We start from the raw sequence: 26,666 nt of genomic DNA on the forward strand, positions 1-26,666 counted from the left end.
AAGCCTCATGCCAGAAAAAAAGTGAAAAATACTGTTCCTCAAAGCCTGAAAATGGACTGAAAATGGAAATGTGTGCTGTGCTCTGATGAGTCAGGAAAAACACCATCCAGATTGTTACCAGCATAAAGTCCAAAAGCCAGGATCTGTCATGGTGTGGCTGTGACAGGCTCCATTGTGCTGATAGAATATGCACACATTTTGGAGCAACATGTCCCAACTGTTTTGTAAAGTGTTGCAAGCATCACATTTGGAATGTGCATATATTTACCAAAACAAACAGAACAACTAAAAAACAACAACGTTAATCTTTGTACAAAACAGATCGCTGGAGTTTAATCACTGATTTTGTTTTACTTAGTATTTAGATGTTTGTGCTTTTAACTTTTTTTTTTGCAGTGTAGGCTTGTTATTTAAATAAACGCAGTGGCAAGAGGACTTTTACTCATGATCAGCCTGGATCAGATCTAAACATTCAAACCAGGCTTCAGTTTTCTGATGGTAACCACAATGTTCTGGCTCTGAATTCATAAATGTGGAGTTCATTAGCCAGGCAGTAATTAAAGCTTTCACTCAATTAAACAGCATTCACTTTTTAATCCCATTCAATGTTATTTTTTGTTTTGTGCTCACTGGTTTTAAAATGATTGATAGAGGAGTGGCAGAATAAACACTCAGAAACGTACAAACTGAAAATATGTTGACATTAACAGCACTTACCATTTATTTTTGTAACTATAATAAAGTGCAGGCTGATTGTATGGAAATGTGTGTAGGAATTAAATTAGGCTCTGAGTGAGGTGTATGTGGAGCTCAGTGCTCTCCGGTCAGCCCTCAAGTCTGTTTTTTTTCCTCCGAGCCAGTGAGAAAGTTTGAAAAAAGTGGCATTAGGTTGCAAGGTGGTCACATTTGAACTCCTTTGATGAATGGTAGGTATAGGGCTACCTTTGAATGCAGATAAAAGGTTAGGGCGGGGGGGGGGGGGGGGCGGGGGGGGGGGGGGGGAATGGGGCAATGAGATATCTGGCTGGGTGCCAAAGGAGGGGGGACATACTCATTTCTCCGCTGGCAGCAGTGCATGAAAATGGGAAGCTATGTGAAGAATCTTTGACTTTGTTGTCCTCCTCTGTGTCCCATTCTCCCACTGATGCGGAGAGAGAGAGAGGGTCTTTTTTTCTGCGTGGGCTGACACAGTCAGTCTCCCATGCCATCGCCGGGTGTGAGGCATCTTGTAGGACAAGACTGATGACACGGGGAGGGGCTGAGGGGCGAGGGGCCATGTCCCTTCAATTCAGGCCCGCTTGTTACGGCCGTCCGCTGATCGATTAGTGGAGCAAGGCGAGAAAACACCTGCCTCCGCTGGCGAGGGCCCATTCATCCACTGACACAATCACACACTCTCAGATACATTCAGCCCTGTGCAAAAGTCTGAAACACCCCCGGCCAAATCATGTTTTGCTGATTTGTGAGGTGAAAAGAAGAGAAACACATCCTACAGAGAGCAAATCTACAGTGAACCAATAAGATACAAATATGGCTTTTTTTCTGCAAATCTCAGTGCAGAACTTCTATTTATTTGCTGAATTTAATAAATTGGAAAAAAAAAAACATAAAATTTAAGCCATTACTTTTGCACAATGTGTAGAAATGTGCTCTTATTTTCTCTTAGAAAATCAACTAAACATATCTTCTGACCGCAGTGGGACCTAAAACCTTTGCATTCGACTGAAAGGCAGGCGAGTTTATTTATATTCTTATAGGACTTTTGTACAAATCTATATTTTATTCATACAATAGAATATAAAACTTGACAAAAAAAGTGTTTAAAGCAATAGATTTTAAAGAGAAAAATCTGTAAATAGAAATCAAATTAAATTTAAATTAAGATAATGCAGTGGCATTATAGAGGAGGCTCAGCAGCCCTTAAGTAACCATAATAAGACCAAAGGGGCATCATTGCATATACATTTACAAGAGTCTATAGAGATTATAATAAAGTACTTATTATGATTTACAAACACTATTAGTAAATACTGACTCATCACTTTATACATCATATTTTTGGTGCTTACATGGCTGCCATTGTTTTTCCTCAGTGGGACAAAACTTCTCAAACATATTTATGTATGTTCAGTAAGAAAAATGATGCAGGAAATAAAAAGCTACAACATTTTAGTTTTAAACTGCGGTTTTGGATCTATTGTATAACACTATTTTACAAGTGTGTTAAGAGTGACTACTGTTAAAAGCTTATGTTTAAACTCTATGCTGTGCAGTCCCTGCTTTACTAAAGGCATTGGCTACTTTGTTTCTGCAACCTCTGTTACAGAAATGTCAGGTTAAACTGACCACAAGTGTAAAACCATACAGTTACCAAACAACTAGGAAGCACACAATGAATTTTACTATTTACTTTTTTATGAAAACAGAAAGTGATAATAACAAAATCATGTTTTTGTCTTATGTATTATGTCAAAAAAATTATTTAAAAATGACTTACATTGGTGATATACTGTATGTTCACATACACCCTCAATAAGTAATGACTTTACATTATTTTTGACTTACTAAATCAATATCTCAAAAAATAAGTTGTTATTTTGGGCTGTTTAGTCAGTAACGATGATCCAGATTTGAGAAGGATTTACTTTTTATTACTGGTGAAACAAGTGTCTGTACAAAAAGTCAAGCCAAAACAAACACGTGGTTACATTGTGCTGCTCATATGTCAATTATAAAGTTGTGCATGTGTTCATTTGCATGAAAGTAGTAAATAAGCTGCTAAGTTGGACACCCCCAACAGCCAGGTGTTGGTAGACTGTTATTAATTAGTCCCTCTTTTAGTAAAATCTGCCCCTTAGTATTTAATAAAGCTTCTAACAATAGCTTTCAGTGTTTACAGTATGTCCAGTCTACACTGTATCAGCTATTATTAAATAAAATAGCAAATTGCATCAAGTGATTCCAAACGTTTTAATGGTGCCGCACAGACATACATGCTCACACACCTCACCCACACAAGGTCAATAAACTCAAACCATGAGCAGCAGATCTAAAGCTGGGCTCAATTAGCAGTGCAGATTTCTGCTCTGCAAAGCTGAACCGTGATGCAAATAGGCACATACAGCTGGAGGGCTAACAACTGTTGCCCAGAACTCACACATCAGTATGCTTAGGATAAATGAAAGAACACAGGGGATCCAGTTATGCTGAAATGCTGAACCGTGCTAGCTAATTGTATTGCCATGCTTTTGCAGCGCTTTCAACTCCAGACTTCTTAAAGGGTCCATATCATGGAAAACTGACTTTTTACTTGTTTTGTTTAAAGGAAAGGAATTGATGTAGTATTGGTAAAGTTTTAACACATGCAGTCCATACAGTTCAGTTCTGAATTTACTGTTTTGGTGATGTCACGAAAATCAACACATTTGCATACAGTTTGTCCGCCTATTCAGCCGACAGCAGCTTGTAGGCATTTTAGCCCCACCCATTCAGGCTGAAGTTATAAGGAGTGTTTCAAGCCAGACTGCGATCTCGAATGAGGCATAACAGAGGACAGCCAATCAGACACATTAACAAAAACAGCCTGTTAAATTCCAAGGTCTAAAGAAAGGCTGGAAAATGATAATGTACAAATGAATTATGACTTTTCATAAAAAAGTGGTCTTCAGGGGGTCAGCAGAATGTAAAATGTGAGGATATTAATGCTTAATGTTCTGTAAATGCTGCTAAACTGGGTTTTAGTTTTAATGGGTTAACTTACATGAATAAGTCTCAAATAATGCGGTAGATAAATAACAAAAATGTCCCTTGCAGGAAAAGCAGACAAAAACTAGGCTAACTTACACTGTCGCGAGATCCTGATTTGGTAAAGTGCTTTTCACAAAATACACGCAGTTGTATTCCAGCATTTCAGGCAGGTCCACTGATGGGAAGATGATGACTGGGCCAGTTTTATTTATAGACATTAGGCAGCAGACATCATGCCATCTGCTGCTGATGTGATCAGATATTACTCAGGACGAACAGCAACTTCAAACACTGTAATCAAAAGAAATAGCACCATATACAACTACCCCCCCCCCAACCCGCTTTTAAAGCCAGGCACTTGGTCTTTTTCCCAAACCTCTCCCATGGTCTTTTCTTTTTTCCAGGTTGCTCTAGGCTGGATTGTACACATCCAGCTAACTCAGACTCAGCTGGTTAGCATTGCTCAGCGCTCACTCACTGCTAAAACTGTAGCCCGGCCAGGCTGACATCAAACACGGGCAGCGATAACTGCAACACGATACATTCCTGCAAATGGCCTTCGTTCTCTGAGAGGCAGGCCTGTAAATATCTGACCTCACAACAGTCTGTTTCGATTACGTTGCGTTGTGGAACAATTTAATGCATCATCAAGTCTTTTGATTTGAATGACTTTAACACAATGTAGAATTTGCAAAAACGTACTGAATGTAAATGTAAAAAGAATTTTAGTGAAATACAGTGATATGCAAACAAAACCCTGTATCTCAAAAAAACTACAGGAGAAGGAAAAGCATTTTTAATCTTCAAAGTTAATGTAAGTAATTTTGGACTGTTTCTAAAAAAGGTTAACACATAATTGAAGTGAATAAATCAAAGTTTTTCCCCTCCAAGTCATTTTGGAGCATTTCTATTGGTCTGCCTGTCATGAAATTTTAACACAAGGTAAAAGGTAGCTAGATTTTTTTTTCAAAATTATGCAAAATAAAATCATTATAAAATCATATGTCCATTTTGGTTGTTTTTTCTGTTTTTGACATCATTTGAAAGATGAAAGATCATTTTGGAGATATGAGGTTTTCTATATATCGAGTTTATGTGTGTGTATATAGCTACTGTTAGAATCTCTAAATAATTAAATATATAGTTGCTGTGAAAAACAAAACATTTAAATTTTTTTTCTTTCTTTGTCTGCAACATTTAAACATGGCTGCTGTTCTTTCATGTAATTTCTTGATGAATGGACCAATAGAAAGGCTCCAAAATTATTTGCTATTTACATGACAATATACGTGCATGGCATAAATATATTTCCTTTGCAGGTGGGAAAAACTTCAGAAGTCAGTGCACTTTATTAAACACTATTATAATCAAGTGTATTTAATTCTAACTTTGCCAAATGAACGCAGCCACAGAGGTGCAACAGTACCCACGTAACAGGACCACCTCACTTTGCCTTCCTATGAGAGGGAAAGGACGAAAAGAGTTTTTCACACACTGCTGGCCGGGATGCTGTTTGTGGGAAAACATGTTTTGCAAATCAAGACTGCTTGTCTCCAGCCTTTGGTCTCCCAGATGTCAATGGTTTCACGATCAGCCTTGGTTGCGTGCAACGGTACCAACAACATTTTAAGAGATAACCATGGGTAGAGGTTCCTGCAGAGCACCCTATGAAAGAACATGTCAACACCAAGTATTTCTGCATTTTAATAAATAAATAAATAAATATAAAAACAAATAAATACATCCAGTCAAAAACAGGGTCCATGGGAAAAATGACTAAGCCACTAATTGCGTTCCATCTAAGAGAGCCTCTCTTAGACTCTCCCTACCTCTCCGAGTATGTTTGGGACACCCCCCCCCCCTCGATTTAATTGCATGTGAAGTTGCCAGGCACATTTTCTAGATTGCAGCGAATGGCCCCAGAGGACGCGGCTGTTTTCAAATTGTCAAGTAGTCTCTCTGGTTTTGGCAGAGGCCCAGCTCAAATGTCGCATAGCGCAGATCTAAGAAGCCAGTGCAGGCCGCTCTTTGCCTCTAGCGAGTGACTGCATTGTTTTCACAGAACTGGCCCGGAGTGGCTAAAGCTGATGAAGACGAGGAATGGGATTTGGAACAAATACAGGCTGTTAGGCTTGGGAAATTACTCTGTACACATTAGCCTTACGAAGGGCTAGGTCTTGTGGTCTCTGTATTAAGAGACCAGACTGTCCTGTTTGTGTCAGATTTGCAGCGGTGAATTTTCATCAAGAAGAGAAGATACATGAGATTGGTTTGGACCTCATAATTTAAGAAAGGAAAAGTGAAAAATGGCCATGCTGGGTGACCAGCTAAACCAGCACTAGTGCAGTGTAAAACCATCATAAACAAGCTAAGACAGCATAGAATGTGCTGTTTTTTCAGCAGAGAATCTGTGTTTTTGTTTGTGAAGTTGTTAGCCTAACCTTTGCTTCAATGTCCAATGTACTTCAATACAACCTTTGCTTCAATATCCTTGTTTAGCCACTAGAATTTAGTGTTCGCTTTGGTGAGAACACCCAAACAGCTTTGCACACAAACACACAGGTTCATGCATCACTAAAATCTCACTGATGGAATTTTAGAGAATTAGACTCAAATCTAAGTGGACAACCTTTGTTTTCATGTGAAAAGCTGTTAGCCCTTAAACTATGTTTGCTTCAATGTCCGTGTTAGCACCAGTAGCCTAGCCGTTAGCTTAGTGAGAAGGCCTAAAAAGCTTTACACCCAACCACACAGTTTCATTTGAGCTCACTGAAATCTCATTGATGCAAATTTTAGAAAATTAGACTAAAGTCTGAGTGGATAAATTGGAGTTTTTGTGTGAGAAGCTGTTAGCTTAAGCCACATTTGCTTCAATGTCCTCAATAGCCCCAGTAGCTAGCATTAGCTAGTGAGAAAGCCTGAACAGCCTTTATATGCAACCTCACAGGCATGTCCCAGCTTACTAAGGCTTCTTGATGCAAATTTAGAGGATAAAGACTTAAATCTGTGTGAGTTTGAGTGAACTGATACCTGTGCTGACATAACAACAGAAATTTATTGGATTGTATAGTGGGAGCTTTGTATCTGCTATGTCTCATAAAGCAGAGACAGTGTTCAGGATAGTAGGGCTTCCTCAATTTTGGTCGCTTTTTTTTGAAGGCAGCACAGGCCATATCCTAATCCTTTTGAAAGACTGGAAAAAAACTGGTGGTAATGCTAACAGCTACCATCAACATGTATTGCTGTAACTGAAAGCAGCTGTCTCAGTGCCTTGTTGACCGCACTAAGTCAATGCCAAGATGTGATGAACATACCTGCAACCGAATCGATTTTGAGACACGCTTTGAAAGCAGCGATACATCATACTGTTGCCAAGATAGTTACACCTCACTTTACCTGTTAGCCATTAGCATCTTTTTTTTAGTCTTTTATGAAGGCTGGGATACATTTATGCTGCCCTTCAAAAAGTGACCAAACTGAGGAAACTCTCACAGTGTTTTACATAAACACTCAATTCAGATGTGACTGCCTGCCCTTACTGCCCCAGAATACTGTGAGTCAGCAGCATTTATTACATTTCAGACACAGCCGATACTGGACCGGAGCCGCTAAAGCAGTTGCAGAAATTTTTGTTCATTGCGTGGTCCAAATTGAGGTTTCCAGTTTAAATCCGGCAGTGCCGGGGGGAAGGGCGCTGTTTTGAAAAGGTGCAGCAAGGGTGGGTTTACACTTTGAATAATCATGCATATTCATGATTCTTTGCATTCTTGGTAAGTGTTAAGGTTTAGGGACACTCTATGCCGTTTTAGTAGAAATATTTAACAGTTATTGTTTAACATATCTTTAGAGGTACTGGAAAAAATGAGCAGGATCTGAGGTTTGTTTTTAACACAGCACTGACCTCATTAGCTGAAACAGCAAGCCTCTTAATAAAGAACATGCTCAACAAACTTTAACACAAGCAAAGCAGCTTGAGTATAAATATCCTGCTGAAAGATCCTCCGGCCTTGCGGACTAAGGTCAAGTGATGTGAATACCTGCTAACAGCCAACACTTTCCACTGGGGAAGGAATGAATGTCTTATCAGCAGGCCTCTGTCGGCAGTCTTATCATTGTCTCAATGAAAAGAGAGAGGCAGAGGGAGAGAGGAAAGAGAGACAGGGAGAGGGGGAAGAGAAAGAGAGGGAGCTCTGTGATGGAGGAATTAAGAGCGTGACGCGCAGAGGTGTCAATGTGTCTTTCTCCTCTTTCTCCTGGATAAGATAACAGTGACCCTCGGTGATGGAGCACTCCCAGCCTCAGCTGCTTTTGTTCCTTTTGTGTCTTTGTGTCCACTTATCTGAGGGCATTTATCCAAAGATCCTCCGAAGATCCTCGTTCACCCCTTGCTTTTAAAGACCCATATGTCTTTGATTTCAGCAGGGTAAATAAATAGGTAAACGGGGGCATTCTGACTGAGATGTGAAGAAAAATAAAAAGGCTTTTTAGCGAAAGAATGCTTTTGTGTCGTGAAAAAACACCCATGACACCTCCATTATGTCTGGACATGTGGTATATCATAAAACGAAGAGTCCTCCACAGGGAAACCGGGGAGCTCAGAGACATGGAATGTGGCAAAAAAGGTCAAACGCATTTGTACGAGTAATGTGCTTCCTCATCTGATGGTGCATGACACATTGCATAGTCTCAACAGTTATATAACTGTGTTCATCATAACCTTTAATTATGGCTATAAGTCATAGTTATTTCCAGAGATAACAAAAACATGGCATAATTTGATGCTAATTATTTCTTCCTTGTGGACAAGTGGAGAAATTCTGTTACAGACATTAATTAATAATACTAATTGTTACCATTTGAATTTTTGTAGAAGATTCTTTACTACAGCTTGAATTTGATGACAATCTATACTATATATTATTTAAAAAAAAACATTTTAATCAAAACAGATCATAAACAGCAACTCAAATCTGTTGATATAGAAAATAAATTGAAAGGAAAAACTGAACTACATAATTGAAGCTACACAATGTGAGATTTGGACCTCTCTGGTGAAAAAGTGTAACTGCATGCAATGTGTGGATGAGCATTTTGTATCATGCTTTAGACCCCAGTTGAAAGAGTATTCAAAGAGAACTTGGTGAACATTTAGTCTTCTGAGGTTGTAAGTGAATTATTTACTGTTGTTAGTATGATGTTGATTTTGCATTTCGTACCTAAAGATTGAGCTGTACCTTTTTTTTTGAGGCTGTGCTTGTGGTGGTAAATGTATAGATGCATGACATGAGTTTTGTAATCACACTTAAATAATGTAGCTAAATGAGAGTAATAACTATACATTCTGAGGAACAAATTGCTTCAGTTGTTGTTTTTTCCATGATTATAAATGGCCTGATTTTGCTACAAGATCAATCCAACTAAATTACAGTGCCTAAATATGTGTGTAAGTTCCCTTGTTTACATCTGGATGGCGAGATATGAACGGGCCTCACTGAGTCATCATGGGACACAGCCAGTGCACCACGCGGCGGGTAGTGGCCGCCACTGTCCGTGCCACCCTTTTGCTGTAGCGAGAGTCAAAATAATGACACAGAAGCAGCACGCAGACAGCAAAGAGCACAGGCCCAACCGCACGGATGAGACACTGCGCTGCAGCTGAAGCCTGGGAAAAATGTGGTCCCTCGGGTGTTTACTGTCTAAGTACAGTTGGAACTGACCAGCGCAGAGAGGATGGCATCTTCCGGACCCCCCACCCAGGCCACTTCACTAGTACGGTCTCAGGAGAGATAGCTGACAGTGGGGGCACTGGGCAGGATGGATTAAATGGGTGGGTGGTGGGAGGACACTTCTCTGGCTGAGGGCCTTGTGATTTAAGTGTCTGGCAGCTTCCAGGGAGACTCCTAACCTTGGTAGACTGGCCAATAGCCAGGCCCCAAGTATGATGTAGACAGAAGATTGCCTTGGTGAGTTCCATGACAGGCCATGCCCTGTCTACAGACAGTGAGGAGAAGACAGTGCCACCCTTTGACCTCCAAGTGGCTCTTTCAATCTTAAAAATTAATGGACTTTAAAGAAAACCATATGAAGCCACAATGGACCAGGTCAAGAAATCTGCTTTCTGAGGACCTCTTCCATTTCTTTAAATAACCCATGAGTAGTTGAATTCTATATAATGGAGTAGTGTAACTGGAGTTTCTTCTTAAAGGTGCATGAGTCAAAATTGAAGATGAATATTTTTGTATAACAGCGGTGTCTGGCCAGAGCAAGCATTAAACTCCGTTGTCTCTTTTGTCCAGGGGATTGTAAAAGTACAGGCCTAAAAACTCAATAGACATTCGGTTCATACCGATTTGCTGCTTGAGAATAGTTAAGTGTGTCTTTGCTGTTCTGTTTTCTTTGGTTCATCCAAAGCATAACTTTATGAAGCTCTCTGAGTGAGAAAGATGTATTTGCTTAATGAGTTATGCTAAAGTTGGGCCAATTCAAACAGTTCACTCATTATACGTATTGGGTTTAATGTAACGTTTCATGAGGAACAGTGCTAATGTTGCATCCAATTTTATCCCCTTTCTTTTGTAATTTTCCAATTTTTTTTGGTGTTTTCCCCATACTGTACTAGAACCTGTGGGGCAGGGTTGCTAACTGGATTCCGCCATGTTTTCTTAGCTAAGCAGAAGGAGATAGGAGCAGCATTATGGGGTGTTGGGAAGTGTCTTTTGAAATAACTGACAGGAGGTCAATAAACACAAACAAGCCCTTTACTCCACCCTGCAGGTTTCCAAACAAAGTTTCCCAGGCACATGTCTACTGATGCTATTGCAAAAAAAAAAATATTATTATGTTCTACACATTTTCCAGGTTATTTCTTCCAGTAAAAAAAGAAATCGCTTGACTAAAGCACCTGTAAGAATAGCCAGCATGCTTTATTACATTTGACACTTGAACTGTCACATCATTTGCACCTCATATACCGTGGCTCAGAGCCTTCCTATGCAGCTGTGACATCCATGTTCACACTTTTCCTTGTACATGCCCACCATTTGACTTCATTATAACTTAACCAAACTTACACTTTGGGGTAGCAGCATGTTTAAGCCACAGTAAAGCAATCAAATAAAAACAAAGACAACAGTAAATGAGGGCTGCAGCTGAGGTGGCACCGACCACACCGATCCCCCACAGTCTTGTTGACTCTTTGGAAACACATGCCTTTCCACGCTCTCTCATACCAGCCATCCAAGGAATCTGTGAAAGAAAACACCGCACAGCAGCCGTGACCTAGGCATGCTGTTGTAAAATGTGGTTTCCTTTTAAAAACACCCGTTTGGCAAAAATAGTATCAATAAATGTTACTGTTAAGCAGGCCCAAGAGGGCCCGTTTTCACCCAAAACTGTTTGAACAAGGAAACTCAAGGGAAACTGCTGATAGAACTATTGAGCAAAACTATTGAGCAAAGAGCATAACAAGGACACAGGGTTAGTCTCCCAAACTGAAGCTAGGTGGCACAATGTGTGTGCAGATGACAATGAGATGGTTTTATGAAATACAGTGAAACAGTGATCCACTCATTAATACTGACTCTTCATTCAAATTCTACAAATTCATAAAGCTTTTTTCGTGGGCAGTAACGATCCTTAACCATCCCAAGTAATTTGAGGATAACACTGAATAGAAATGCTCCACAATTAGTGCCATTATTTGCGGGAGGTTCCCTCTTTTGACTCTGAGTCAAGCAATGTTTACATCTTTGTAAAGATGAGGAACAAGATAGATAGATGCTTTTCCTCCCCCACAAACACGCTCAGATTGTTTTTGGTGTGGTCCACTTTATTTAGAAGAACAGCACCCATTAAGCAGAGCTGGGGAAAATACATGCAGCTGATTCAGTCCACCAGTGGCTAACCTCAATGATTGCTAATTTAGCACTGAACACACTGGAAGGACCGGTACAGTAAAAGCAAAAGTACATCCTGATCTGCCTCCTTGTGTGAGTTTTCTGTAGCGTGTGAATAGCATATCCTCTCCACAGGGTCATCTCTGGGTGAGGGACACCAAATGTCTGGCCACATTGTTTGCTCCGGTGGATTGACAGAACTGCTCTTACAACTTTTACAGCTTGACTTGGATTAGCTGCTGCATGCCAAAAGAGTTATTAATAGAGAAGAGCATAAAACTTTAAAGGCTAAGAGGAAACTACATTTGAAATAATGACAAATGACAAACATGATATTAGACAACTGGAGTCATGTAGGACCTCTAAATCAAGGTATTAAGTGAAATAATTGCGATGTATACACTCCTATGTGGCAATATATAGTTGTAACCACTCCTATGCAGTCTAATAGTGTAGTGATTCCCAAACCTGGAGATTTCCTTTCTAAGGATATTTAGTGTTTTCCTAATGGGTGGTGAGGTGGTTGGCTAGTGTAGTGGTTAACACCTTTGCCTTCTATGCTGTAGACTGGGGTTCAATCCCCGACCAGGGCAAGCACCCTACACTATACCAATAAGGGTCCTTGGGCAAGACTCCTAACACCACCTTAGCCTACCAGTGTAAAGTGATCAAATTGTAAGTCGCTCTGGATAAGAGCGTCAGCCAAATGCCGTAAATGTAAATGATATCACAATGTAAAGGATTCTAGTGGTTTAAAAGGTAGCAGACTGATTCCAGATTCATTTGATGGGTTCCTGAGGGGACCTAAAGGTGTCCTGCAGGAAACTAGTGGTTTCTTATGGTAACTATAAGGCCAATTTGCATAAGCAAAACCAAATGGTTTTAATCCTAATTGTTGTAATGGTCTTTTTTCAGCTTTTTTCATCACACCTGAGAGCCTTTGTTTAGCAGCAGCTTAGCTAATCAGCTAATCAGTCAGAATATTTTTAAAACCTCCACATCATGGCCACATGCCAGGTAACACTCAAACAAGTCAAAGGCTAACGCTGACATGTAGTTTAAGAGGGAGTGAAAAACTATTTTAACTTTAAGGACAAAGGTGAGCAATGACGAAGAACATTGCTTTGTGTTTGTGTTAGTTGTAGTAGTGCGCACACTAATTTGGCTGAAAAGTAAGGAGCTATGTTAACATAAAAACGTAGCCACTTACTTACCAGTACTTACTTTACTATCAAACTAAACCGTGTGCTCACACTATATAGGTGTGCTTTTTGGATAACATTAATTTTATGTAAAGTTTATGAAGTGGGACTTGGTTAATGCTAGCTAGTTAGCTAATTTACCTCAGAAAATCATTATATTGAACATTATCACTCCAGCTAGTCATTTAGAGCTGTTAACTGATTTACCTCAGAAAATCATCATATTGAACATTATCACTCCAGCTAGTCATTTACAGCTAACTGTTAACTGATTTACCTCAGAAAATCATCATATTAAACATTATCACTCCGGCTAGTCATTTAGAGCTAACTGTTAGCCAATTTACCTCAGAAGATCATCACATTGAACATTATCACTCTGGCTAGTCATTTAGCATTAACTGTTACATAATTTACATCAGAAAATCATCATATTGGACATTATCACTCCGGCTAGTCATTTAGCATTAACTGTTAGCTAATTTACCTCAGAAAATCATCATATTGAACATTATCACTCTAGCTAGTCATTTAGCACTAACTGTTAGCTAATTTACCTCAGAAAATCATCATATTGGACATTATCACTTCGGCTAGTCATTTGAGCTAACTGTTAGCTAATTTACCTCAGAAAATCATCATATTAAACATTATCATTCCAGCTAGTCATTGAGCACTAACTGTTAGCTAATTTACCTCAGCACATCATCATATTGAACATTATCACTCTGGCTAGTCATTTAGAGCTAATTGTTAACTAATTTACCTCAGAAAATCATCACGTTGAACATTATCACTCCGGCTAGTCATTTAGAGCTAACTGTTAGCTAATTGACCTCAGAAAATTATCACGTTGAACATTATCACACCGGCTAGTCATTTAGTGCTAACTGTTAGCTAATTTACCACAGAAAAACATCTAAACATGTGAAAGAGTGACAGGAGGACAAGGAAGCTACATTTCCCTCTTTTTCTGCCCTGAAACAGAAGAGCTGAAAGAAATGGAGGATGGAATTATTTTCTCTCCATTTCTTCTCTCTCTTTCACACATTAAAACTGTTCAGTGCTAATTGTAACATTTTAAGAAACCTATGAATCCAGCAGTCAGCTGTGAGTGTTGCTCTTCTGTGGACAGGTGATTTTGTTCTTTGGAACAAAATGTGGATTTACTTTAGTCCTTGAAAAAGCTTAACGTCAAGTCCTACTTTTCATTATTGCTATCTGATATCTGCTGTCATCGGTGTGTGCCTGCCACCCACTTGGAAATTGTCTCCAAAACAAACCTGTCCTTTTAGCATTTCAGCTCATAAAATTAGGCAAAACTGTTAATTTGTTAAAATATTTTTAAACAGTGACTGAATTGAGCTATATAAGCCCAAAGGGGGACTCTCAATAATAAAAAAACAGCTAGCTAATTTTAGCTGAGTAATTAAAAACATTCCACTATAATGCACTGTTTTCCAGACAGTAAAACATTGTGTATTTTTAAAACATTTTGAATTATTGTGTATATTGAAGCTGCTCCTCCTTTATGATTCATTTAGATGGGACAACATAGTAGTCTTAGTAAACTTAGCTGGCTAGCATATTAATGTAGGTTTAATATGAAGATAATGGTACTGAATCAACATTTTAAAAAGTCAGAATTCACAGAGCACTTAAAGAGAAGGGACAACTGTGATGATGACACTGATTAACATTGTGCATTAACAGCATGCTAGCTAGCTAACATTCACTAAGACTCAACTTCATTTGGAATAATCATGAAAGAAGAGCTGGAGATTCTGAGAGAAACAAACAGCCGTTTTTAGACACTGAACTACAGTTACGAGGTTGTGACATTTAGGAAATTATCTTTTTGCACTGCTGGTTATGTTGTTCTGAAAGAGCACAAGGATATTATTCTTACTTGGAGAAATCATCTTAATCCAATTCTTGTCAACAAGACAGATTGCTAAATGGCTAATTAGTTGACTCCGCTGTGTTAGAGTAAGGAACACTCAAATATGATGGTATACTGAAGAACCAGGATTGGGAGCTACTGCTTAAGTAAAGATCAAGGCAATCAAAAATCTGGTACCTCTGACATTACCTGTGTCAGAACTTATCATCCATTGCAGTAAAGCAATCCTCAACCACTGCTTCCTTCTGACCAAAGGGCTAAATAGTTAAACCTGCTAGAAGCCACAAAGCTACAGCCCAGGGACAACACATAAACAAAAGGTAAAGAATGAAGGAGAGGCCAGCTCTACGGAGATGAAAGACAACAGCAAGGAGGGCCTTTCTTCTTTTGATGAAAACAAGAATCAGACGATGGAGACCAAAGAGACCTGCCATGTCGTGGCTTCGTTCAAAAGCCACACCTGCTGTTTGCAGTGGCTGTCTCTCCTCTCCAGCCGCACCGAGACGAAACAACACGGCCTGAAAAAAAAAATAAAAAAGCTCAAAACTTCAAACAGTCGGCTGGTTTCTGCTCATACCGCCACACCCAGCTGTAAAAAAAACACTGTTTTTGATGGCCATGCCTAGTAGTGTTAGAGGTAAAGACAGGTTGTTATCACTACACATCAAAACCTCATTCTCATTTAACCTGTAGGTGGCAAGTCTGGGACATCTGACCACAAAGTCTAAGTCCAGTCTAGGTCTAAGAACAGCTGAAGTAGATAAAATATCTTATGGTTATTGGTTAATATACTGACATATCAGTGCTAATGAAAGGCACCTTACATAGTTCGTAACCCATTTGGTTGTGCAATGTCATCTGTGGGTCCATTTACACATCTTTTCCACTGCTATGCCGATGACACCCAGTTATATATATCAAGCAAACCGGATGACAAACTTAAACTTGGCAAGATTGAGGACTGTATAAAAGACATAAAAGATTGGATGTCAAGCAATTTTCTGCTACTTAACTCAGATAAAACAGAGGTCCTGCTTCTGGGTTCAAAATTAGCCAGAAACAAACTGTCTAACTTAACACTTAACAATCTCTCAGTTTCATCAACCTTATCTGTTAAAAATCTTGGTGTCATGATAGACGCTGATCTGTCCTTCGACACACATATAACTAATATCACTAGAACAGCCTTCCTGCATCTCCGCAATATTGCTAAATTAAGAAATGCATTATCCCTACAGGATGCAGAAAAGCTAGTTCATGCATTTATTACTTCAAGGCTAGATTATTGTAATGCCCTGCTGTCTGGATGTCCCAGCAAAAGCCTTAACAAGTTTCAGCTAGTCCAGAACGCTGCAGCCAGAGTCCTCACAAGAACCAGAAAGTTCGACCATATTAGTCCAGTTTTATCAAACCTGCACTGGTTACCTGTTAAATTCCACATTAATAATAAAATTCTATTACTGACCTATAAAGCTTTAAACGGGCTCGCCCCTCAGTACCTGAGTGAGCTCCTCTCCCACTATGAACCATCACACCTACTTAGATCACAAGGTGCTGGCTTACTACTGGTACCTAGAATTAATAAAGTTACATCGGGGGGAGAGCTTTCTTATACGATGTTCGGGAATCAGACACAGCCTCAATCTTTAAGTCTAGGCTAAAAACTTATTTGTACAGTCAAGCATTTGGTGATTAGTCTCCCTGTCAGGTCTAGACCTGCTGGAGTTTCCATTGCTCTGTTTTACTGTAATCTGTGGTCAGCCACTCTTTACAGAACTGACTGTGTTTTTTCTTTCTTTTCTCTGCCGAGCTGATCAGCTGCCCATCCTGTGCGTCTGATGCTGTTGCCTCTTCTGCCTTGATTGGTGCCGCTGCTCACCAGCCTTCTGGACTGGTTTGACCACCACTGAGCTTCTTGCTTTACAGCGCTGTGCAATCCTCACCCTCAGATCTTCTCTTTTCCCACTTTACTATAATACTTCATACTAATAATGTTTGCTATCCGGTGTCAACCAGAGGAGTATGGGTTCCCCTTCTGAGTCTTGGTTCCTCTCAAGGTTTCTTCCTTTTAGGGAGTTTTTCCTTGCCACCGTCGCCGCTGGCTTGCTCATGGGGGCTCGGACCCGGATTTTCTTTCTTCTTTTCTCTTCTCTCTGTAATACTGATTGTTTTGTAAAGCTGCTTTGTGACAACACCTGTTGTAAAAAGCGCTATATAAATAAATTTTGCTTGCTTGCTTGCTTTTGGGTCATAACATTAGGCTTTTAGCAACCTGTAACATGAATAACAAGGCAGGGCTGTCAAAGGGAATATGTTTTTTAAAACCATTTGAACATGCTCGCTACCAACATGGACCAAAATTACGTTAAAAGACGTCAAGAATGCTTTCCCTTCTCGTTTTAGTGTAGAGTTGTGAAACACTGTATTGTGAAGGTTGACGACCAACCTTCATTGATTTCATTTCCTGTCAAAACAGCCATTAAGTATTTAAAAAAATTTTTTAGTGTGTCCAAAATATTTATTTATAACAGCTTCCAGCTACCTTTTCTAAAGACTTGCTTTCCGTTTTTAAAGAAATCTGCAGAGACATTTGTCCATACCTCCAGAAGTTGGATGCATTTTCATCTGGACTCTGTTTGATTTGCAGACTGCTGTGCGTGCATTCAGACACATCGTGTTGAGTTGTCTTCTAATGGTGGAAGGATGGACCGAAACACCAGTGGATTTTTTCAGATGTGAAGCAAGAGTGGAGCTAGATCTTCTCTCAAAGATGATAGTTTTAAGTACATTTTATCTGATGGCGACGGTTTTGGTGGTCTGCTAGGTCTTTCACTTCACAGTTATGAACCCAATTTGTGCTCCAATCCACTTTTGAATGCTCCTGATTTTTTCCCTTTTCCCTGAAAAAAAGAATAACTTGTACTTAATGGCTGTTATAACTGGAGCTTAAATAAATGAAGGATGGTCTCTGACTTTTGCACAGTACTGAATAAAGTGTTTCTAACTACAGTGATGAAAAGACATCTACCTGCAGATGGAGGGTAAGCTGGGGGCTAGGGTGACAGCCCAACTGCCTCACAGTGACTGTTAGTAGGGTATATTTAGGTGGCCTTGTCCTTGTCCTTTCTGGCTTGACTTTTCACTGGCCACAGCTAACAAAGTCCACTTGTTGCACCCACAGCCTGAACTCCCTGAAAGGAAATCCAGAAAACCATAGAAGCCAATGACAAATACATTAAGTAAAAATGTTCTCAGAATGTGTTTTTTAAAAGCAAACCAAATTGGTCAAAGTGATGTCTGTACTTGCTGGCACACTTTCATGCTCATGGTGTTGTTTCATGACGTAGACTTTTGAGAACGTGTGCTTACAATGGCGGGGCAACCACATCAAGGTTAGCTTAGTTCAATGATCATCCGAGCTATAAAGGAAGCAGGGATCAGCTGGCAACAAGAGGCTGTAGATCAACAAGACTTTAATGCAAAGGGACAGGTAATAATGTTGGATTAATGTAACTTGTAACTTGGGTCTACACTCTTGAAGATGAAGGCCTCTAAATGGTCCTTGGCTTGATTGAAAAACGATTTGGCATAGTGCCTTTACATTCTGTGGAGCTTCTTTAGAACGCTAATTCACGCTCACACATCTCTTTTAGAAAAATGCCTCTTTAAAGAACCATTGAAAGGTGATTCATCGATGGCGTCTCTTCAAAGAACCCTTCTTGGCACCTTTCTTGCCATTTTCACTGAAGTTTTTAGCCATAAAACATCTTTACAGCATGACTAAAACTCAGTCAAGAATGCAAACAAAACAAAGTTGAATTGGAGTTTTTTTGGCCTGAGCTGCAGAGGCTATTTTTGTCCATCTAGGACTGTACATGTAAAGGCATTTAGCATCGTGTACAGCAGATATTAGACCAGTTCTAAGATTAGAACTGGGTCACATACTGGCAGAGATCAAGGGCAAGTGCGATCAAGGTACTTGTGATAAGGGAACAAACTCTGACTGCTTGCACAAAGTTCATAAGTCTCCCAGGAATGTGATACTATCGGAACGGCCAGGCTCCTTTGTCACCAGATGACGTGGGACCAGATGCACAAAGCATGTTCACCATGTTGCTGCTACAAAGCGCTGTTGGACAGCTCACCTTTAAATGGTGACGTGTGAGGCATGCTTGGTTATCTACAGGGTTTCTGGACTCCAACGAGTAATGTTGTGATGGTCACACATTTAAATTCTGACACACACACGCACACACACACACACACACACACACACACACACACACACACACACACACACACACACATACACACACACACACCTTCCCTTCTGGCCTGATGTAATTGTTTGTGTGTGTACCCAGCGGGAGAGGAGAGCGATTTAGAAAGGAGACTTGGGGGAGAAAGAGGGGGGGTCCCTTTTGCTTGCTCACTTTGGTGTTGCGGTGTCTGATGGGGTTCCGTTTGCCTTCGGGGAGGGAAATTAATTTGTAGACTGAACATACTCCCGCGCACACTTTGAAACTGGAGCGGGCCTGGCATTGGCGATGGCCTGGGGGTGCTCACCAGCCATCCAGTGATTAGTGACTAGCGGGTAGTGACTAGGACACTAGAAACTTCCAAGGCTTGTGATCTCCAGATGAACATGATGGTAGCACTTCATTTCAAGAGCCCACTGTAGATGGTCTTTAGATGCTAACTTTGTTTTTAATTAATATTCAACTGAAGTTATAATAGTTAATAATAGCAATAATACTACACTTTATTTGGCAGCATTTTTAATGTTTATTACAAAATCTTAAAGTTCTTTAGAGAAGAATATCAGTCAAACATGGATAAAATAAATACCAAATAAATATAAAATACCAAATAAATATAAGAAAGCAATGACAAACAATGACACAACACGTTGCTATCCAGAAAAGAAATAACGCATTTTTTGCTGTTATATATATATTTTTTTTACATAATATGCATGCTGCACTGTACTTTACACTGTATGAAAAAAATCATGAAGAGTGGACTGATAAAAATGCTCCAAAATTACTTGGAATATTTTTTTTTAATTACTTGCATTGAAAGTTAAGAACATTTATGCCTTCTCTTATAAAACTACCATATAACATATATATATATATATATATATATTTTTTTTTTTTTTCCTGGACAGCAACGTCACCTGAACAAGAGTAAGCAAACATGTTTTACTCTGGATTTAAAGCATATATTGAGCTTGCATTCCTTATATTCTCCCCAGTGCTTTTGGAGAGTTTAGGAGCTACATACGAAAACAATCTTCCACCAGCTAAGCTGTAAAAGATCCTAGGAATTTGCAGTAAGCGTGCTTCAGCTGAGCGATGTGGTCTGGATGCTGGTCTATAATGCTTCAACAGATCTGTAAGATATGCCAGATCTTTAAATATCATAAACAAGACCTTGTAATCCGAGCAAAACGTGCAGAGAGTGTAAACTGCATAAAACTGCATATGGTCAAATTGGCCCGTCCTGGTAAGAACACAGGCTGGTGCATTCTAAGTCTACATAGAAAGTTGGGAACACATTACAGTAGTTTGATCTAGTAGTTTTGAAAGCTAATTTCTCAGCATCTTAGAGGGTTGATGTTTCTAAGTGATCTATTTGACTGCAAAGTCCAAGTGCAGTGTATGTCAAAGACCTGCTAAAGCGATGCGGTAACTAATGAATATTGGTCAATACACCTCCTCTTGAGGCCTGATGTACCCAGCAAGAGTCATCTGACCAACCCAGAACCAGTCCATCCATCTTCCATCCTCTCTCTCTCTCTCTCTCTCTCTCTCTCTCTCTCTCTCTCTTTTTCTCTCTGTCCTCCTCTTCTTCTGCCCCAGCACACAAAAAAGACCACATTCAGGTTATGTGTTTCAAAAATTCTCACTGCCTCCATTCTATTGGAGAGCTTTGATTCTCCCCTCCTCCCCCTGCCTCCCCTGCATAGTTTTCTTTTTTTTGTTCTGCCTCAACCATGTCAGCCATTGATGTCCCACCCAAACTTTTTTTCCCCCTCTCTCTTCTCTCCCCCCCTTTTGATTCCTTTTTGATCCAGGCCTACCTGCATGGAGCTGGGTAAAAAGAGGGGACAGAATGAGAGAGAGGGAGAGAGAGGGAGAGGGAGGGGACATGGCGTTGACACATAAAACCCGCGTTTCTCAGTTTTCAAATGTCTCATTGAGGCTCTCACAGGCTTTGATATTTTAAGTAGGTATCACAACAAAGGGGCAACAAATGGCTGGAAAGGTAATGCAGAATATTAAGGCGGCTAATGGCCCTGGCCCTCTAGAGTAGAGCTGGCCCGAAAGGAAAGCCCTGTCCCACGAGTCCTATTCCATTTCCAAGGGGCGGACCCACCTGCCTGACTGCCTCACTGCAACTGCCCTCTGCATGACAATCATTTGGACATTTCAGCTCTTTTACCACAAGGACACAAGGGCACTAACTGCACCGTTGCAGCCCCTGTCACTGTTTCCTTGCAGCGCAGCCCACATTACATGCCTTCCATACAAGCCTTCATACCTTGTACAAAGACACGTGCAAAAATTCACTGCTTGGGCCTGTGATTTATCAGGCTATGAGATGAAGGAAGTAAAAAAAAGGAAAGAACCTTCACAAAACCTGCCCTCCAGGTGTGGTGTCAGTGTATGCTATTGTTTGACCAGGATGTTTTTTTTCACAAGGTATAATTTAATTCATACTATCAATTTACATTATCTATGACAACATGCCACTTTGTTGTCTGCAGAGGCAAAGTTTGCCCATTTGTAAAGTTTTCTTTAGCAATGCAAAATCGAATTTTACATTAATGCAAACCAGGAACATGGAAAACAATCTTAATCAATGAGAAAAACATCACTATCAATAAGATAATGATATGATAAGAAAATCCAGTATCTCCAAAATGGTAAAAGGAAAAAGCAAAACTTTCTTTTTTATCCTGCTTTAGTCATGGCCAACTCCCCCTGCTAGCTAGGTTTTCCCCGCCATATCATGATTCCAGAAAGTTGAGGGCTAGCATGAGCTTACTCCAAGATGCATGAGGAACCACCACGTCTTTTCACATGGCTGTTAATGCAACATCATTGGCCAGCTCAACACAATTGGAGCAAAATGCTAACTACCAATTCATTTTGGACAGCTAACAGACCTCTGCATTGGCTAGCTAAGTGATGGGGGAGAAGGAGGACCAGCAGAGTGAGGATGGTGTGAACACAACATTGTTGCATTATCACAGTATACTTCACATATATCCAGCTTTAAAGTTCAGCATCTGCAGTTTAAAACACCTTTTTAGGACCCTGTAAATAGTGAAAAAAATGACAGTGACTAATATGCATTAATTTTGACATGGTTGCCTCTGCACTAAATCGAGAAAACATCTCAGCAAACTGACTGTTTAATATAAGTGTAGGTTGACAACAGACTTGTGTATAGATGTTTTAGGTGGCAGGGGCTGAAGTAGAAAAAGGGCGACAACATGAATTAAATTTAAAGGTGCCATAGAATGGAAAACTGTATTTACACTGCCATAGCTGAACAAGGAGAGTTCAGTACAGGAAACTGACATACCATGAACCATAAACACTGATATCTCCCCCTTCAAACACAAATCTTGCATTTGCAAAAGTGGGCAGTAAAATGGGCCAATTCCAAAATCCTGCTGTTACATAACAGTCTTGACTTAATATTTAAGACCCCCAATTTTACCTATAATGTCATGTTCCATAGATAGATAGATAGATAGATTTCCATCTTAAATGCTACAGTTTGTGCAGGTGCCAGAACGTACAGCACGAGAGAAGCCACGCATTAGTCTTTGGACTGTGGGAGGAAACCCATGCAGACACGGGGAGAACATGCAAACTCCACACTTAAAAGTTGTTCGGGCGGGGAATCAAACCCACACCTTCTTGCTGCGTGGCGATAGCACCACCGTGCCATCCAAAGCTGGCTTTAATTCATTAATTTGCTCTGCATGCTTCACTCTGGACAGTTTCTCAAAGCTTGGACAATATCGAGCAGGCTTCGCTCAGAATTTGACACTGAAGAGACTGAAGAGGGGGCAGTTGCAACTTTATTAGCATCACAAATCCAACTGCAGCCTGTAAGTAGCCATGCCATGTGATTTTATCTACTTTTTGACCATTAAAGCCAGATGATCTTAAATTAACAGTTTCATAATGAGCTAACAACTTTAATTTATTTTGTGTTGCTGTCTATATCAAAAGCAAGTAGCTAGTATAGTATGATGTCCTAGCTTATTTAGATGGTGGTTCATTGTATTTTCCATTATATTTCCGCATGTTGCTTATCTGTGAGCCATTGCAGTGCCTCATTGTTAGCCAGCAAATTGAAGCAGAGCACATCAATTTATTGGTGAGCCCCCCCCAAGGGCCACGTTTTAGGGTTGGGCATGTAAAACTGCATCTGGACATTTTTCCACCTGACCAGAGCCACATACCTTCTATGTAGACATCAGCGAACAATTTAACATGCTGAATTAATGCATTCTGTGGAACCTTTTCTTTAATTCCGTATATACTGCAATCATTCTTATTAAGGAAGAGTGTAATCATGTTTCAGTTGAAGCCAAACGTAGCATTGAGTTGTTCCACAGGCAACCGGAAGCACTCACCCCAATCACCAGTGTGCAAAATTGAACCCCAGTCACCAGCATGCACAGCCATAGCAGTACTCACTACACCAGAGGTACTTCATTTAAAGTAGACATACCCAAGGTAAAATATTACTCCAGTAAAAGTAGAAGTTCCTCCCTTTAGACCTTCAGTTGAGTAAAAGTACTAAAGTATTTGCCTTCAAATGTACTGAAGAATCAATAATAAAAGTACTAAAAGATTAATAATGGCTCTAATGTCCTGTTATCATTTTTATAAAAGACTGGCTTCATGAACTCATTTTAGGTGAAAATCCCCCCGTATCTCTCTTGGTAAACCAGTCTATTAATAGAATGTCATTAATTAGTGACGCTGATGTTTATTAAAATTATCATAAGCACAAAACACTGAAGGCAAACAGTTTCTATCAGGTAGAACCGAGTGGCTCTGAAATCACTTTTTACAAACAAGCAAAGTTTCAGTTTAAGATTTTTTTAATAAAAAAATGCTTTAAATTCAGGATCACAAATTAGTTTTCCTTTACTGTATTGAGCTGTAGGTCTCTGTTCATAAACACAAACCAGCCCAAATTAATTTACAATAAAATGAAATCGTGTTAGTATGAATTCAGAAAAAAGTGGTCTATTTACACAAAGTTAGGTCAGTTCATCATTTATGTTGAATAGACTCTCTCAAAAGTTTATACTGCTACACTGATCCGTGTACTTGCACTGGGTCAGTATGTCCAACAGGTGCTCTGATTGGTGTTCTTGCTTTGCACTTCTTTTGTTTTGACATGTTACATTTTTATGCACAGATAAACCAAAAGGAACAGCAGATTTTGCAGAATGGGCAGACTACATTTACTTCATTACTGTCTACCACTGCACTACACTAAGCTGTGGCTTGCAGAGTTATGGGGAGAAACCACAGGCGTTCTGTACTGCACCAGAGGGCCTGCCCAACAGTGACAAATCTTGTAGAATGACCCATGAGCTCTATTGGCTATTCCTAGCTAATAGGGATGTTGAGGAATGTTGGAGGCTATACAAAATACAGTTCTTTTACACAACAAACAGGGGATGCTTGTACAGTCGGAGGGCAATGTAGCAGGGCCTGAAGTCCCCCCCTGGGGTTTTTCTGTGCATGTGACTGGTTGACAATATTTAAACTAGGGAAGTGTGTGTTTAGTGCTGTCACTGTAGGTGTTGCTGTTGGGGTAATGCATTTTTGGGTAGTCTGGAGCTATTGGTTGATGTCCAACTCATTACACTCCTTCATTACACATGCCACATGTGTGCCACATCGAGTCCATGACAGTCTGGATATTCTCTAGGTCTTTGAGCTCACTTCCACTGTTGCTCTCTTGTAAAGACCTTGATCACCCCAGGACTACCTCAGTTGATGGCTTACCCCATGGTCCCCTTTGCATAGGTTAAGACATGACCCCCAAGCCAGCTCGATATGGGAATAGAGTCCTCAAACAGGATGTCCCAGCAGACTTTATTGGAGCATGCTAAGCATTACAGCATCGCACTTCCTCACTGGGAGTTTGAGAAAGGGATTAGTAGCATATGGCTCATTGAGCAGAGTTCTGCTTTTCATTAGCTAGCCCACCACCCAGCAGCATCCTTGCCTGGCAACTAATTTCAGTCTGAGAAAAGCATTCATCTGCGTGTGCATATGTAGATGTGTGTGTGGTGTTGCATGGTGTGTGTTTGGGAGGTTGTGTTGCGGGGGGTGCAAGGGGGTGTGGGGTGGTCCTGTTTTGGAGTGTTGGGGGAGGTGTCCAAAATGGCGCTGACAAAGGAAAAAGTCTGGTTTTGGTTTGTGTTTTCATTCTTTTTCCAAAAGCAAAAGTGTGACACTGCCAGCAAGTCAGTCCCAGTGCTGATGTATGGGAATATTAAGTACAATAGAACAAGGCCTGAGCCATTTTTTGTCAGGCACTTCACACAGTGGTGCCATTGTTACAGGACATATCTTGTGGAAAGCAGAGCGGCGTGTTTTTCGCAAAGCTCGAGGAGGACGAGCCATGTGAAAATGTTCTAAACAAACATGGTATTGAAGAGGCTTTTGATGTCTAAGGTTGAAGGGAAACTGACACTGTGAGGGCCAGACTGAAAGATGTTAATAGCCCAAAGCCATAAACTGAGAACTGGAGGGGACAGGACATAGGTCAAACAAGTTGTTGTGGTCGTGGCAAAGCGGGGAAAACAGAGCATTGTGCTGAGGATAAGTGGCAGTCGCACGTTTTACAAAAGCCCAGTCCCAGGCTCTATTTTTGGGGTGAACCAACAACACTTAACCCCTTCACCTTTGCCAATGTTGACAGCGATTCCCTGCCTCCTCTAAGTCTCGCTGTCACGCAAAGCGGAAAAGAGCTATAAGTAAAACACCCCCCTGAAATTCTGGGGGCCTTGCCTTGCCCCCTGATGTTGCAGCACTGGCTGTTCTGACACATTTAATTGGAAGTAAATTCAGGAACCTCCCTGCCAAAAAACGCAGATTAATGAATTACCAAGTGTCTTGGGTGACAAGTATCTGGGGAGGGCTGGGGACGGAAAACATTAGCATTGCTGTGGTTTCCAACACTTACAGTTTAATTTCATCTGCAAGCTTCCTCACATGGGCTGCTGCCTTTAACTCTTTGCTGACTAGCCATTTCTCTTTCCAAATGAAAAGTGTTGCAGCTGTCAAAGCGGTTAGCAGCATGAGCAGACACTCTAACACATCTATGCCTCTTATGCTCTTAAAGTCAACCTGATGCCAAATTTGTACTTGTTTACTTTCTTCTTTCTTGTCCCTGGTTGTTTTAAAGAATTGATATGACAAAAAATCAAATTTACCACTGACCCCAGATGTGGTCGATCAGCCAACAAAGGTTTGGTGTCCAAATTTAGCCTTTTAGCACTGGAAATATGAGACAAAGGTGTCGAACTAGTAACAGAAATTTATCAATTAGCTTCATTAATTAGCATCATGCAAATTACTTTGTACTCATGTAATTGAGGACGCAGTATAACTAAAAACTGCACTGTGTAGCTCAATGCTAAGGCTGCTATTTTAGGCAGTTGTTTCATGATTAAACAATTGCTTGTAAAACAAAGATACAACAGACAAAACAAAACAAAAAACAAACTGTAGCATCCATATGCCTGTGTGATGGTGGAGTTCAACACAATATACCTGTTTTCTGAAGAAGCTTCCCCCCAGTTTTCAGCTACATGGTAAAGTTTTGTTCATTTTTGTAGCTCACATTAAGTCACACTTTGTC

This window comes from Pygocentrus nattereri, chromosome 15 (assembly GCF_015220715.1).
Source record: "Pygocentrus nattereri isolate fPygNat1 chromosome 15, fPygNat1.pri, whole genome shotgun sequence".
In the NCBI taxonomy this organism is placed as follows: Eukaryota; Metazoa; Chordata; class Actinopteri; order Characiformes; family Serrasalmidae; genus Pygocentrus; species Pygocentrus nattereri.